The sequence below is a fragment of the Theobroma cacao genome, chromosome 5 (genome assembly GCF_000208745.1).
Source record: "Theobroma cacao cultivar B97-61/B2 chromosome 5, Criollo_cocoa_genome_V2, whole genome shotgun sequence".
NCBI lineage: Eukaryota > Viridiplantae > Streptophyta > Magnoliopsida > Malvales > Malvaceae > Theobroma > Theobroma cacao.
In genome coordinates, this window is record NC_030854.1 from 9,458,775 (window position 1) to 9,473,825 (window position 15,051).

The 15,051-nt window shown below is 33.2% G+C and overlaps 1 long non-coding RNA gene across 2 annotated transcripts; it reads left to right on the forward strand.

Moving 5' to 3' along the window:
• On the forward strand, positions 400-2,083 carry LOC108662106. Of its 2 annotated transcripts, none has more exons than XR_001927889.1 (3): positions 400-441; positions 1,087-1,171; positions 2,040-2,083. It is a non-coding gene; the product is annotated as an uncharacterized LOC108662106 (long non-coding RNA). The 2 variants fall into 2 exon arrangements; XR_001927888.1 differs by having other exon boundaries at positions 401-441; positions 1,098-1,171.

A 15,051-nucleotide genomic window follows, 5' to 3' on the forward strand; every position in this document is an offset into this window, starting at 1 on the left:
AATTTAATTATTTGGAGTGTGAAATGAGTATGAGGAGTGCAAATTATGCATTATGGCAAATTTTCAATTTTTGGGGCAAAAATGTAATTTTTGAAAAGTTCGGGGGCAAAAGTGTAATTTTGAAGAATTTGCTCCACCAAAACTTTGGAAAAATCTGGAAATTTCACTTAAGACTTGGATAAGTCAAAGGGAATGCATGGTGGAAAAAGTAGGACAAATGGATGGCTAGAAAAAAAAATGAATTAATAAAATATTTAAAATATGAATAAAATAATATTATTTCATTAAACAATAAAAAAGGCATAAAAAAATCAGCCCACCCATTCTTCTTCTTCAACATTCGGCCAAGCAAGAAACAAGAGAGAGAAAGGAGAAAATAAAACCCTAGCTAAGAAATTTAAAGGGAAAATAGGTGGAAATTCAAAAATCAAGTGAAAAAAGGTAACATTTCTTAAATTTGTCTTGTGCTTTACCTTTCCCATGCATTTCCCATCATTTTTCATGGTTGAATCATGTGATTTGAGGATGATTTCAATTCTGGTCATATGGGTTTAGAGAGAGAAAGTTGTTAGATAAATTTGATTTTGAGCTATGTTAGTGTTTAGTGTTAGTTTAGCATGTTTATGAGTAAAACAACAAGAAAAATATTTATCTTCTCCATGAATTTCTCTAGGCCGAATCTAGCCAATGGTATGTGAGGATGAGGTTGACTTTATTTTAAGAGAATTGGGTGGAAAAATGATGAATTATGAGGTTGGAAATTAAATGGGAATTTTCGGTGCAATAAATTGAAATTTTTACCCACTAGGGGTAAAAGCGTAATTTATAGTCCGGACTGATAAATTGGACCAAATTCACAGTCATTGAGGTATTGTGGATATAATTGGATAATTGAAATTGAAATGGATGGAATTGGAGTCGAATTGGGGATTTTAGGAATTTACACCGTGTATAGGCGAGTTAGGTCGGACACCGCAATTAAGCGATTGTCTAGACATTTCAAATCCTATCTAGTGCATACGCATGGATAAGAGCCTGAAATAATTTATGATAAATTGACACAATTTATTGAATTTTGTGTCATAGATTATGGATAGGTGGTGAGTCAATTGTTTCGGGTAAGAGACTGCACCCGAGGGCGGAAGATAGGAGTATTTCTACTCCTAATACTGTGAGTAAACTTATTATCGTCTTAATTATCTAGAGTAGTTTTATACAACTGTGTGATTTTATGAAAAATGGGTTTAAATGGTAAATTGCTATGTTTTAAGAGAAATTGTGATTTTATAAAATGATTTTATAAATTTTCTGGAAAATCGAATATTGGTTTTGAAAATAGAGTAATTGGAGACTGCTAGTTTGTGTTGCAAATTTATGGTTTTGAATTGAATGGCTTATGACAATAAATGAGCATGAATGGCTAAACTGATTTTGGTGTTAGAATTATTTATACTGTGTATTCAGCCTTGAGAGGCTAGGTTGCGATAAATTGCCATGACATGCTAGAATGAATTTTATTGATTGGTGGATTATATATTAATTATTTACTGCAGAGGGGGTTCCGTGGACCAGCCTATTAGAGGGGCACGGTAAACTCCATTATATTATTACCTCGAACGGAGAGGCGCGTAGGGTATCTCCTGGGGTATAGCTTAGGGTTCACTTCACGCCAAACCACCACGTGAAGGGGAACTCAGCCAACGCCAAGGAGCGGCTGTATTTTTTTCAAACAAAAATATATTTTAAGTGTACACAAAATTTTAACAGCCTTGGCGGACTCGGTTAGATGCCCTGCGCAAGGTATCACCGAGTATGAGTTTTGGCACGAGCCAAAGTTTTAAGAAATTCATAAGCCAAGTTGATTACTCGATTTATATGGATTGATTTTATTTGGTTGAAATGAACTGAAAGGTAATGAAATTACGGTATGATGACTTATTTTAATTGTCTCCATTTACTCGGCTTTAGATACTTTAGATGGTATCTGTTTACTCACTGGGATTATAAAATCTCACCCCTTCTTCCTATACATTTTTCAGGCTCAGGACAGTTTGTAGATAGTCGAGTAGGACGAGAACTAAGCTCGGAACTGCATTATAGAAAGTAAGAGTTCACAGTCTTACATCCTCTTGGTCAATTGGAGCCCACGTGTCATTGCAGATCAAAACTTATATTTTGGTTATCTGTATTTCTATTCATACAATTTTTACTTTACTTTCATGTGCGAAAAATTATTTACGAATATTTCTATAAAAATTTATTTTATGAGAAAATAGAATATTTTATTTATTATTTTTGAATAGTACTAGTTGTCAACAATTTGCTTTCAAATGAACGTTTTAGATACTTAATTTTTTTTAAATCATTAAATATATATTTTCGGCTTACCTACTGCATTTTTAGCAAGTTTCGAGGTTTTCGACAAAAATGACAAAAATGCCCCTGTGAGCAAAAAAAAAAAATGTTATGTTATGATTTGGAAATGATTTGTAATCCTTCGTATATTGATTATTTGATAACTATTGCTCACCGGGGAAGTGCGAAAGCTGATACGAGAGCCTTGCGAGGTTTCGATCGACATTCGGAGTGAAGAATGTTTGTCGAGGCTTCGCGGCGATTGTCACAGGCTCGATGGGGAGTTCCGGGTCATGACAAGAGGTTTGATGGAGGGATTTTAATAAGAATGTGAACTAAGTTGCATTATTTTCAAATATGTGCATGATGATTTCTAAACCTTCCTCAACGATGCTTGTTCCCTTCTTATGTTCACTCACTGAGTTTGTACTCACGTTTTTAAAATTCATGTTTTAGATTTCCTGAGTTAAAGGTGGTTGGATCCTAGGACGAGGTGCTCCTCCCTATACATTGCTCGGTAGGTTGAACGTGACACTAAGTGTTATCAATCGTGCCTAGAGTCACTTCGCTGACGGTCAAGGTCTAATTATGTGTATATGAATATTTAATGTGAAACATTAAGAATCATTTGTTAATCTATTTATGAATATGTTGGTGGATGATGCCATTATGAATGTATGATTGGGTTTTGTGAATCGTTTTCAAAGAAATGGTATTTGAACATTTCGAGCTTTGGATTCTAAAGGAATAGAGATTAATGTATAAGATCAATTAAATAGGCTTACTTGGGCTTAATGGGCTGAGCCCATTGGGCCCTTGTGCAGGTCATGGCTCGAAAATTAGGCTGTGACATAACTGTTATTTTATCTTCTTGTGACTTTTTTCAAATTGCTGGCAATGACTTTTTAATTGATTAAATGGGAGCGTTAATAGGTTAAAGCTATTCTATTTGGCAGTCTACATCATCATGTTTTAAAGGTGGCTTTAACTGATTAAGAACATTCTAATTTCAAACTTCTCTAACCAGTAGTCTTCTTTTAATTAGTTAGTCTTCCTTTAATTAATTGAGGCTTTTCTTTTTTCAACTTTAATAAGTTGAAATAAACGTTAATCAATTGAAAAATCTTCAAATTTGAATTCTTTCATTTGGCACCTTTCAACACTTAATTTCGTTTGAATTTGAATTCTTGCGCTTTTTAAGTATTTCAAGTTTGACCCTTAATCAATTAACCTCTTTGGTTAACTGATTAATAACCTTTTGTTTTATGTCCAATACCCTTTTAACTGATTAAACTTTGTGTTAACCAGTTAAAACCTTTCTAATTGTTCTTAGTGTAGCGTTAAGAATTGCTTTAACTGATTAAGGATTTGTGTTAATTATTTTAATTGTTTAAGACTGATCTATCTTCATTAAAGCTCTTTTTTCTTTGCTTGTTTAACCAATTAACCCATCTTGCAACTGAACAAGCATATTGGCTTGCTTTCAAACAACAATGAGTTAAAGAATTTAAGCTTTCTCCTGCACACTTAAATAAAATAATTAGACACCAATGAATGAAAATATTTTATTATCATCAAAAACACATGAAGTCAACATTCTCTCTCTCTTATTTTTGATGATGACAAAACACATGGAGTGCAATGTCCGTGTTTATATTTTATATCTATGTGCAAGTGAGGGATTACTCCTTCTTTAATATATGCTCCTCTTTAATATGTGCTCACAAAAATTTCAATATTCTCAATTAAAATATAAATATTTGCTATCCCATTAACCACATATATGCAAAGATTTATGAACAATCATTCAGCAATGAATATAAACATAAGAGCAGTCTTCAATCATAGATATATCATAGCTAATCCAACAATTGTTCAGAACAACCATATAACAATAGAAAGAATGCAGAATAAAAGATAAACAAGATAAACACATCATATCCTTTGCTACTCCTCATCTATCCTCTGCTGTTTCTCATATATTTTCTCCCCTTTAATGAGCCCATCTAGATTTTCTTTTAATATTTAAATTAGACTTTAATGAATGGGAATCATAAGTACTCATACAACTAAGTAATACAAGCTTATAAATATAGTTCAATAACTTTATGAGCCAGGCTTGTTACTATGTAAGAACAAATGTATGAGAGTTAAATCATTTCAAGAACTTGTCAAGGATCACTCAAATAAAGTTCAAGCAAACTTGATCATTTTGTCATAATCAAAACTATAATAATTTTAAAGCTAATAGCTCATTGGTTGGTGCATGATCTCCCTGCTTAAAAAGTAAGGTTCAAATCCCCCTTCCCTAAGTTTAGAAAAAAAATGTTATAATCGAAGACTTGTACAAATTTAAGAAGAAAAAGAAGATAACGAAATGCTAAGAGCAGTAATCTTTTTTTGGAATTGTGTTTCAGAGTCTTTCAAATTTCATAAATGTGGTAAGAGCTGATATTTATACTCGTTGGAGCTTTTTGAGGTAGTTAGAGGTGCATTTAATGCAAAAATAGTCATTTTTCTCCTCAGTCTAGGCTTCAACAGTCACCATCTATTGATAGTTATGGAAATCTATTGATAGATTACCTTTTTTAATTTCAAAGTTGTGCCTATCAATCGATAGATACAAGTTAGAGGCCTTTTGGATGCACTCGGGCTGCTATCATCGATAAATGCAAGTCATATATCAATAGATGAGTTTGGTCTTTGAAACCTAAAAGCTAGGATAAACAACTATCGATAGATGTTCTTCATCTATCGATAGATGAGCCAATCTATCAATAGGTGGAGAATATTTATCGTTAGATAGAAGGCTGAATCCTTCGAAAAAGAGCTCTTAAGTTGGTTTCTAATTTAAAATACTTAGCTCTTTCTTTTAAAACATTTCAAAGACTTTTAAAATTTGTTTGAACATATGAAAAACAATTTTGATCACTTGTTTGTCATTTCAAAACTTAAAATCAAATTGAAGAAATAAATCTAGCATTGTATAATATATTCACAAACACATGAACACCATCACACTGTTATGGAACTTCTCAATAGAAAGTGTGGAATTGATTTCAGTTAATAACAACATTCGTATAACATTTAAATTCTGTGGTTTGACACATATCATGTGTCAATATCATCTTTAATCTTTTCACTATAGGTATCATCATTCATACACATCTTTCTAGTGCTCAACACAATAATCCACAATCATAAAGTAAATATTTTATCTCAATACTTATTTATAATAAGTATCAATATAAATATGAACGATGTAAGACTTGACTAGACACATTGCAGAGTGTAACGACATTAGAGGGCTAGAAGGAAGGCATTATCACCTATGCTTTTCCAACTCTTTCAAAGTGGAATCTATTCCAAACATGTATGCATGGTTCCTTATTTCGACATTTATTAATTCAATTCAATGATGCATTATTCTGGAGCCCCTAGTTGCCAAAGCGAGTAATCCCTCAACTAGCATCTATTAGTTAAGGGGGTTGGTGTAGTACCTCGTACTTTGAGGTGGTGGCTAATAAAGTTTACAGATGCCAATTGAGGTTAATTGTCGAGTTAAAAAGCGTAATTCAGAAGTGAACTTGTGAAATCTCGATCTCCATAGATACATAACTAGAAGTAGACGCGATAATGCAGACCAAGGGTAATTTCATAATTTCTCTTAGTGAGCTCCTACGAGTGGGTTTTTTTTTTGATACTATTAAGGTCTAAATAGGCCTAAGGAATGAATGAATGATGTTTATGATGGTAAAATAAATGAAGAAGATAAAAATAATGATAATTTCCACGGTAGGGGTAAAATGGTCATTTTACATCTCGGGTCTAAATTTTTATGTTTTCGTGAATCTCGAGTATTTCTAGACTATTATGGACCTTGCCTCAGTGTCAAAAGAGTAAAAAGTTGCACAAAGGATGAGAGGAAGACGAAGTCACCATGTTAAGGGCATTTTGGTAATTTATGTGAAAAATGGATAAACTTTAGATATAAATATCTAAAGCTCTAGTAATTTCCAGCAGCTTCCATCCATTTCTTCTTCCTCCCCTTTCTTCTCTCCATTTCATGTTTTCTTCATCTTCCATGGAAGCCTCCCATGGTAACCCTAAACCTTGTGTTTTTCTACACTTTTTCATAGGGTTTTTCATACTCTTTCTCTTCTACACCTCAAAAGCCCTTAAAGGTCTTTCCTTGGTATATTTTCTCACTAGCTGGACGGGTGGAGAGAGAGAGGGAGATTGTCCACAATAGCTTGGAAGCTTTTAAAAAGGAATTCAACTACAAAAACCCCAAGGTTCTAACAAGACCTCGCATGTCCATTTGGAGCATTAGTTGAGGTTAGAGTCAAGCAAAAGAATCAACAAGACCAGTGAGTGAACTTGCATCAAAGTGTTTTTGGGAAATGCATATGTGTTGGGATGAAGCATTTAAATGATTTTACTTAGTTTTCATTAAATTATGCATGGGAGCAAGCCCTTGATAAAATGTTTTGATGTTGTGAAATGTGTAAAAAGATGAATCCATGTGCTCTTATATTATGTTGGTATGTATATATATGAATATGTGTTGTGCATTGATGAATAATGTTGTGTGATAATGATGACTCAACTATGTGCGATGTGGGAGTGCACATGAGCTGATGATGGCCTGACTATGTACGAGTAGGGAGTGCGCATAAGCCGATGATGACTCGGCCATGTGCGAGTAGGGGGTGCGCATAAGCCGATGATGATGAGCCAGCTATGACGATGAATGAAGTGGGGTGGTTTACGTGTTTATATATGTTTATATATGTATATGTGATAGAAAGTTTATGATTATAATATGTGATTGAAATGAATAATGAGAAATTTGATTATTGTCAAAGTGTTCACTTTTATGTGCAATATAGTAGGAATGGATTTTGTGGCATGTGAAAACCCCTTAATTCTCATCTGCCCTGAATCTCACTGCAGCAAGAAACTCTCGGGTGGTGGGGACACAAACCAGCCCTATTTCTTGCTGCAGTGAGGAATTTCGCTGTAGCGAAATTGGATTCTCGCTGCAGCGAAATTGGATTCTCGTTGTAGCGAGAAACTCTCGGGTAGACCCAAAATTCTGGTGCAGTGCTTCCAATTTGATAACAATTTTGATCACCTTCCAGTAGGAACTTGGTAAAGTGATAAACAACAAAGTTGTATCCCAGCCTCTTAGCTTTCTAATGGTCTAAAAATAAGGTCATTTGGACTTCTTTAGTGGGAGATATGATGGAAAAACCAAAACATATGCAAACTAAGACTGTTTCTTGCTGCAGCGAGAAACTTGCTGTCTTACTTGCTACCTTACTTGATTTTGGCATATTTTTCACCCATTTAACTTCATGGATTGATCATGGGTTTTTACAACACTATGAGGTTATTAATCAAAGTTTGAAATGAGGGATTTTTAGTAAGAAATTAAATCAATTGCACTGTTTTTGAAACAAGTACATCATGATTTCCAAGTTCTCCTTATCGATTGCTTGTTCCCTTCTTATGTTCACTCACTGAGTTTTATACTTACATTTTTAAACTTCATGTTTTCAAATTCGAAGATAGTTGGGACCTAGATTGAGTGTCCACATATGCTCGTTCTCTTGGTAGGTACTATGGCATCTCAGTAGCTGTACCTTCGCCCACGGTCACGCTGCTGACGGTCAAGAGTCTGTTACCTGTGAACGCGTATATGTAATGTAATCTGCTAGGATCCATGTTATAAGTCAAATATGTATATTTGATTACTGATGCCATTATGAGTTGGCAAATGGGTGACATTATTTTGACATAATAAAATGGTGAGTATTGGGTCACTATAAATTGTTATTGAAATATTTTTAGTTGAGAATTACAATATGTAGTTTTAGAAATGATGGTTGGGATTAATAATCGAGATTGCTTAAATAGGCTTACTTGGGCTTGGTGGGCTATGCTCATTGGGCCCATGCGTCGGTCATAGCCCGAATTTAGGCTGTGATAGTTGGGGTATGGGATGCAGAAGCATAAAGGGTGATAGCAGCAATTGACCTTGATTTGGTTTTCTCAATACCAAAAGCATTCCTACGAGATTGAGATTAAGAACAACCAATGGTGGAGGCAGTTTCTCTTAATTAGCCAATTACTAATTAATAATGACAAGACAGGCTATATGCCCAAGTGAAGGGAAGGCAAACATGGGGAGGCTAATAGGATAATCTGGGAAAGCAAATGAATGGAGACAAGCCAATAAGGATAGCGGTAAAGGATCAAAATCAGGGAAGGTTGATTCGATAGTTACGGTTATGTCATTCTGTCAAATAGTCTATTATGAATTTGTACTCTTCCTTGTTATACTATTTTAGCTTTGGGTTCTATTTTTTGATTCCTTCCTTCACTCCAATCAAGGATTCCGGTCTATCCTTAACCCAGAGTTTTGCCTTAGGAAGCAAGGGTCGTAGTAGCTACTAAATCTTCTATTGGTACATGGATAACAGTGTGGACCGATGGGCTTACCAGCCTTAATCGTTACAAAGGGCAATGTTACCACATCAAGCTTGCTGCTGGAGAATAAAATCAATATATATGTTAAATATGAGTTAAGCTACTCCTTCACAAGTGTGAAACCCCTAGTTTCTGTTACTTGGATAAATTAGATAATTAACTTGGTAAGCTTAAAAAATGCAAGGACTAGCCTAAATTCCTTGATTTCTAACATTGAGAAACCATATATAAAAGACTTATAGGTTACTGGGTGGATTAGATTTGATCTAGAACTCAAAAAGTTCAAATTTTGAAAGTTGGAGGTTTGAGAGTCAACCTTTGCCCTTGAAAAATCGACCTTAGGGATTTCCATTTCAAGCAGGAGCAACATTTGGACCAGGATCGACTACGCCTCTCCTGGTAGTCGATCCTAGAGTAGACTCATAGCCATAATCGACCCCATAACTTGTGTAGTCGATCCTATAGTGCAATAGTAGAAAAATAAAACCTTAAAACCCTTAAAATCCTAGCCTTTTTCATTTCTTTCATTCCTCATTGTTTTTCCATGCATTTTCTATCAAATTTCTCAACCTTCAAGACCTTAAACTTCATTATCAAACCTTGATCTTTAAGAAACAAAGGTAAGGATTTCTAGTTCCTAAATCTTTTTTAACCCTTTTTCAAAAATGGGTTTCAAGTTTTAATCCTTATTTCTTTCTTTGGACCTAAATTTTCTACCTAGGGTTTCAAGATTTGTTATGACCTTTGGGTAAGAGCTCAACTAGGTAAGGAAATGGGTAAGTTGAGTTGGATATATGATGGGTATAAGTTTTAAAACAACTATTAGACAAAATCTTTGGATTTAAGCATGGGTTGATAGAGTTAGAAATGAGTATTTATTGTACTATGAGATTATTATGGGTTTTTGAAGATATTAATGATTAAACATCATTTTAGGTGCTGTTGGAGCAGTTTGAGATTTTGAAGAAGTTGAGCTTTCAATGAAAAGTGCTAAGACGAAAGGCACGTTTCTATGATGTGGGTAGATACAACGTTTTTAATTATTTTGATATAATTAAGCGTGCTTATTCTACAACCTTGCATTAAAATCTATTTCAACAAATTTTGTGGTGTGAACTATGGTTTCAAGTTTGTTTAATGAAGCTAAGTATAATAGGTAAATATGCTATTATGTATTTAGTTTTGAATGTGGGGAACAAGCCTTTCAAATGTTTGATACCTCAAAATTGATATTTGTCTATGATTAATTGGACGATTGATGATTCAAAAATGTGAAACAAAAAATGATTAGTTTTGCATAGACCTTAGCATTGGGTCAATTTGTCTTTGAGATATTGGTATGGTTGATGATATGATATAGTTTTGTTTGATCTTTGGTTTTGTTTTGATCTAGATTCACCCTTTGTTTGGAAATGGATCTTGGATACTTTGATTTCGTTTTATTTCGACTATTTTGATCTTGGATGGTGAAAGGATTCATTCCCTCATTTGGAAATGAACATTTGAATATTTGGAAATTTGAAAAGAAAATGTTTTAGTGGGGCTTGCTTAAGTTATGGACCTGTAACTAGCGATGGTAGCCATTAGCCTTATTTTGTTTGATATATGATACGATCCTACCCCCTTTTGATCTATGGTTAGTGACTAAAGTTCTGGACTACTTTGGTGCTACAGCACAGTTTGTTTTGATTGACCATTCTATCTACCGCTCCATGATCTAATTGAAATGATACTTGACACATTAGTCTTTGGATTTCATATTTGTTTCGACTTTGGTCTTTAGATTTGGTATTTGATTCGACTTTGTTTTTTGAATTTGGTATTTGTTTCAATTTTGGCATTCGTTTTGACCTTGGTCTTTGGATTGGATATTTGCTTGGGCTTGGCGTTTGAACTTGATTTATTTGATTTAGTACGAATTATGTTATTTTTAAAATCAAATAATTTTTCAAATGGTTTTCTAAATGTATTGAAATTGTTTTTAGACCTAAACTTTTGAAATCGTCGAAATCTACTATAAAAGCTTTTAAACCCTATATTTGATATTGTTTTCTTTTGAAATACTTGAATGTTTTTCAAATTGTTAGAAAGGAAAAGCCTAAAGTAAAACTATTAAGAGAGGGGGTGAATTGGTTATTAAGTAAAAAATACCCTTTTTTTCAAAAATTAGTTCAAGTATGAAAGAATAAAATAATAAAATAGAGTATAAACTTAATGAGTAAAGAGCAGTAAAGTAAAAAGGGATTCAATAGGATTTTTATAGAGGTTTGGCCTTCCAATGCCTACATCCTCTCCCTTAATAGAATAAGGAGTTTGAATCCATTATCAGCTTGCCTTTTCAATAAGGTCAGGCGTAACCTTAACAACGTGCCTTTTGTAGGATTAGGTGTAATCTTTACAACTTACCTTTCGAAGGATCAGGTGATAACTCTATCATATAGAGTTATTTGATCTTAATTTTAACTATTAAGTTGATAGTTTCTTGAGTTTTAGTATAGATTTTATGTGTTTTTATTTATTTATTTAATTTTAGTTAATTATATTGGGTTAATTGATGTTAGATTAATTTAATCTAAGTTAAATGTTAAATTACTTAAGAAAAACTTTTATTGATTAATTTGTGTTTTTGAAGGTGTGCTTTGAAGAAGGACATCTAATCGGAGTAGGAGAATGCATTCTAGGTGGACTTTCTCTATACATGTTGCAGTGTTTCAAGCATATCTCTCACTATAGAAGTCCAAATGATGTGATCTTGGATCATTAAAAAGCTATACGGCCAAGCTACAACTTTCATGTTAACCACTTTTCATAGTTCTACTTGGAAGGGGATCAAAAATCATGTTGAAGTCAATACACTGCAATAAGACATGATTGCTCAAGTTAATGGCCTTAATGTTGAGGCCACTAAGGGACCAGTGCTACGGCACCCCGACTACTCAACTTCGCCTCAGCCTTGAATATCATCAGCATTGTATTGCCTAAGCATTCATGGTCGCATTGAAGAGGAAGTTAGAAAAAATTTACCTTTGAAGAGTTTATGAGAGGAAAAGACTTATGGGACACTTGAACTTCTATTTAGACACAATTGAGAGCCTATTTAAGCATCCTTTTAGAGCATGTACAACAAACAATAAAGGGAGAATTAAGAAACAATTAAGCTAGAATTTTCTAAAGAAAAATGAGCATTAAAGCTAGCAAGGAAGCAAAGAAAATAAGGAAGATTGTATATCAAAAGCGTGATAAATATTAGAGTTATTTCTTTTCTTGTTATCTTTTTACTTCCTTATTTAGTTTTGATGGTTAAAATTCTTTTTTGGATAATTTTTACAAACATTATGTCGAAATAAGTTTTTTTTATCTAGAATCGTAATTGAACTCAATGTGTAGTATAAGTTTTGAATATTCTTTCTTACTTATGATGATAGTGTTTGAGTTGTTTATTTCAATCTTGTTTTTGATGCACCTAATTGACTGGCCACCAATTAGATTGATTTAGAAATCTAAATGGAACTAAAAGACAAAGTTTAGTGTAGACCTAGATGAAATAGCATGCGATCAATATCAACTGCATGAGATGATTGATTTGATTTGTATGTAGGGTAGAATACACTTACAAGCCATATGTAATCAATATTAGAGTTGGTACTTAATGAGTCTTTCTTAATTTCAATTTGCATAGGAATATAGTAAATTGGTTAAGTTAGATTTTTTTAGAAGAACATCGAAAGAGACTTATTAAAGACTTAAAACTCTAGGTTAACAACTTAGACTTATCTAGTAACTGAAGGAAGAATAAAAGAAATTCAGATGAAACATTGAGGAGATATTGTGGTTCTAGGCTTTTGATTTATTGATTTTAATTAGTTCATTTGCAAGTTTTATTGTAGCTTATTTTAGTTTTAGTTCTTTAATTTTCTACATTCTTAAATTCATCTAAATAAAATTAAGGTGTGACAAGTTTAGTACTTAACAATTAGGAATTAAAACAAATTCTCTGTGGGAACGATACTATACTTCATCATTATATTACTTGTTTGTGATATGTGTACTAGTGTTAGAAAATCAACAAAAGTTTTTGGCGCCATTGCCGAAAGAATTGATTTTTAATTCTTTGTTGTTAATATTAATACCAAGCATTCTTAATGTTACTTCAAACTTTTTCTTTAATTTTCAGGTACTTTGGGTAATTGTATATGAATAGCCTAAAATTTGGAAGTTGTTCCTTTTGATTCAGAAATCGAAGAGACTTTTCAAAGACTTCAGAGGAAAAATCAAAAAGTTTTTACTCAAAGCAAAATAAGGGCTGATCAACAAGGGGAAGGGACCAAGTCATTGAAGGAATATGATGTCATAGTGGTTGAGTTTGAGGGTTTGCCTAATGATAATCTTAATACTCATATTGTGAATTTCCTAGAAATTTGCAACACATTCAAGGCTAATGGTGTTACTGATGATGCCATAAGATTTAGGCTTTTCTCTTTCTCAATGAGAGGTAAAGCAAAGAGCTAGCTAAATTCACTTCCTGTTGGTTCCATTAGTACTTAGGATGATTTAGCTTAAAAATTCTTTGCAAAATTTTTTCCACTTGTTAAGACTGCAAAGATGCATAATGACATCACATCTTTTATGCAATTTGATTTTGAATCATTGTATGAGGCTTGGGAAAGGTACAAGAATTTGTTAAGAAGGTGTCCTTACCATGGGTTAACTAAGTGATTTCAAGTTCAGACTGTTTCTAATGGTTTGTTGGGACCTATTAGAACTATTATTGATGTCACGACCCGAAACTCCCCTCGAGCCCGTGACAACCGCCGTGGTGCCCCGATGGGCAATCATCTCCCGAAATGCCAACCGGAACTTCACAGGCTTAATAGTAGTTTCTCATTTCCCCCGGTGAGTAACCGTTGTCAAATGTTATGTTCCAAAAGATTTTGAGATATTTCCAACTTAAAACAGATAAATTAAAAATTTTTGTCTCACAGGGGCATTTTGGTCATTTTTCACTAAAAATTTTGAAACCAGTAAAAAATGTAGTACACAAGTACCAATCGCATAATTCACAATTGAAAATAAGTTTAGGCATCTAAAACCTTTATTTAAAATGGAATTATAATTATTTGAATATAATAAAAAGATAAAACAAAATATTCAATAAAATATTTTAGTTTCTTATAAACAGTAATTTTGGAGTTATGCGTAAATACTTTTTGTAATGTAAAAACGAAAAAATTCATTCATACTGTAACGCAATAAATTAGAGTATTTAAATTAATTTAAATTTACAATATCAAGTAGGCCCACAATAACCAAAATTAAAGAAGTTGTGAACCTACAGTTTGGAAGACGTAATCCAATGGAAATCCCTGATGGAACCAATTATCTACAGCCTACTTTGAGTCTGAAATGGGTGGAAACGAGGGTGGTGAGATTATAAAATCTCAGTGAGTAAACAAACATTATTTAAATCAGCTAAAGCCGAGTAAAAAGAGACAATTAAAATATCCCATCATTTTTAAGAATTTCACAATTTGAAAATTTATCCCAACCCATGCAAACGGTTGTATTTCATTTAATTTCTCATTAAGGCTTGTGACTTCTATAAACATTTGGCTCATGCCATCAAATAGTACTCGATGACACCTTGATCAGAGACATACACTCGAGCCCGCAAAGGCTGTTAAAATTTTGTATACTCGTAAAACATATTTTTAGTTTGAAAAACATAGCCATTCCTTGGCGTTAGCGAAGTTCATCATCACGAGGTGGTTCGGCGTGACGTGAACTCTGTCCATACCTCAAGAGATACCCTACGTGCCTCTTCGACTGAGGTACATATATATATATTCGGATTCCGTGCCCCTCTAATAGGCTGGTCCACAGAATCCGCCTATTGCAGCAAGCTAAACCCACCATACAATAAAATTTAATAACATGATATGGCAATTATTGTAATTCATAGCCTTTCAAGGCTAAATACATATTTCATACATGTCAACACAAATATCAATTCAGCCATTCATGCAAATATTGTCATAAGCCATTCGATTTCAAATCATAAATTTACAATGTAACAAGTGGTCTCCAATTACTCTATTTTTCAAAATCATTATTCGATTTCAAGACAATTTATTAAATCCTTTAAGTAAATACATTTTGTTTGTAAAACACAAAGATTTACCATTTAAACTCCTTTTCATAAAA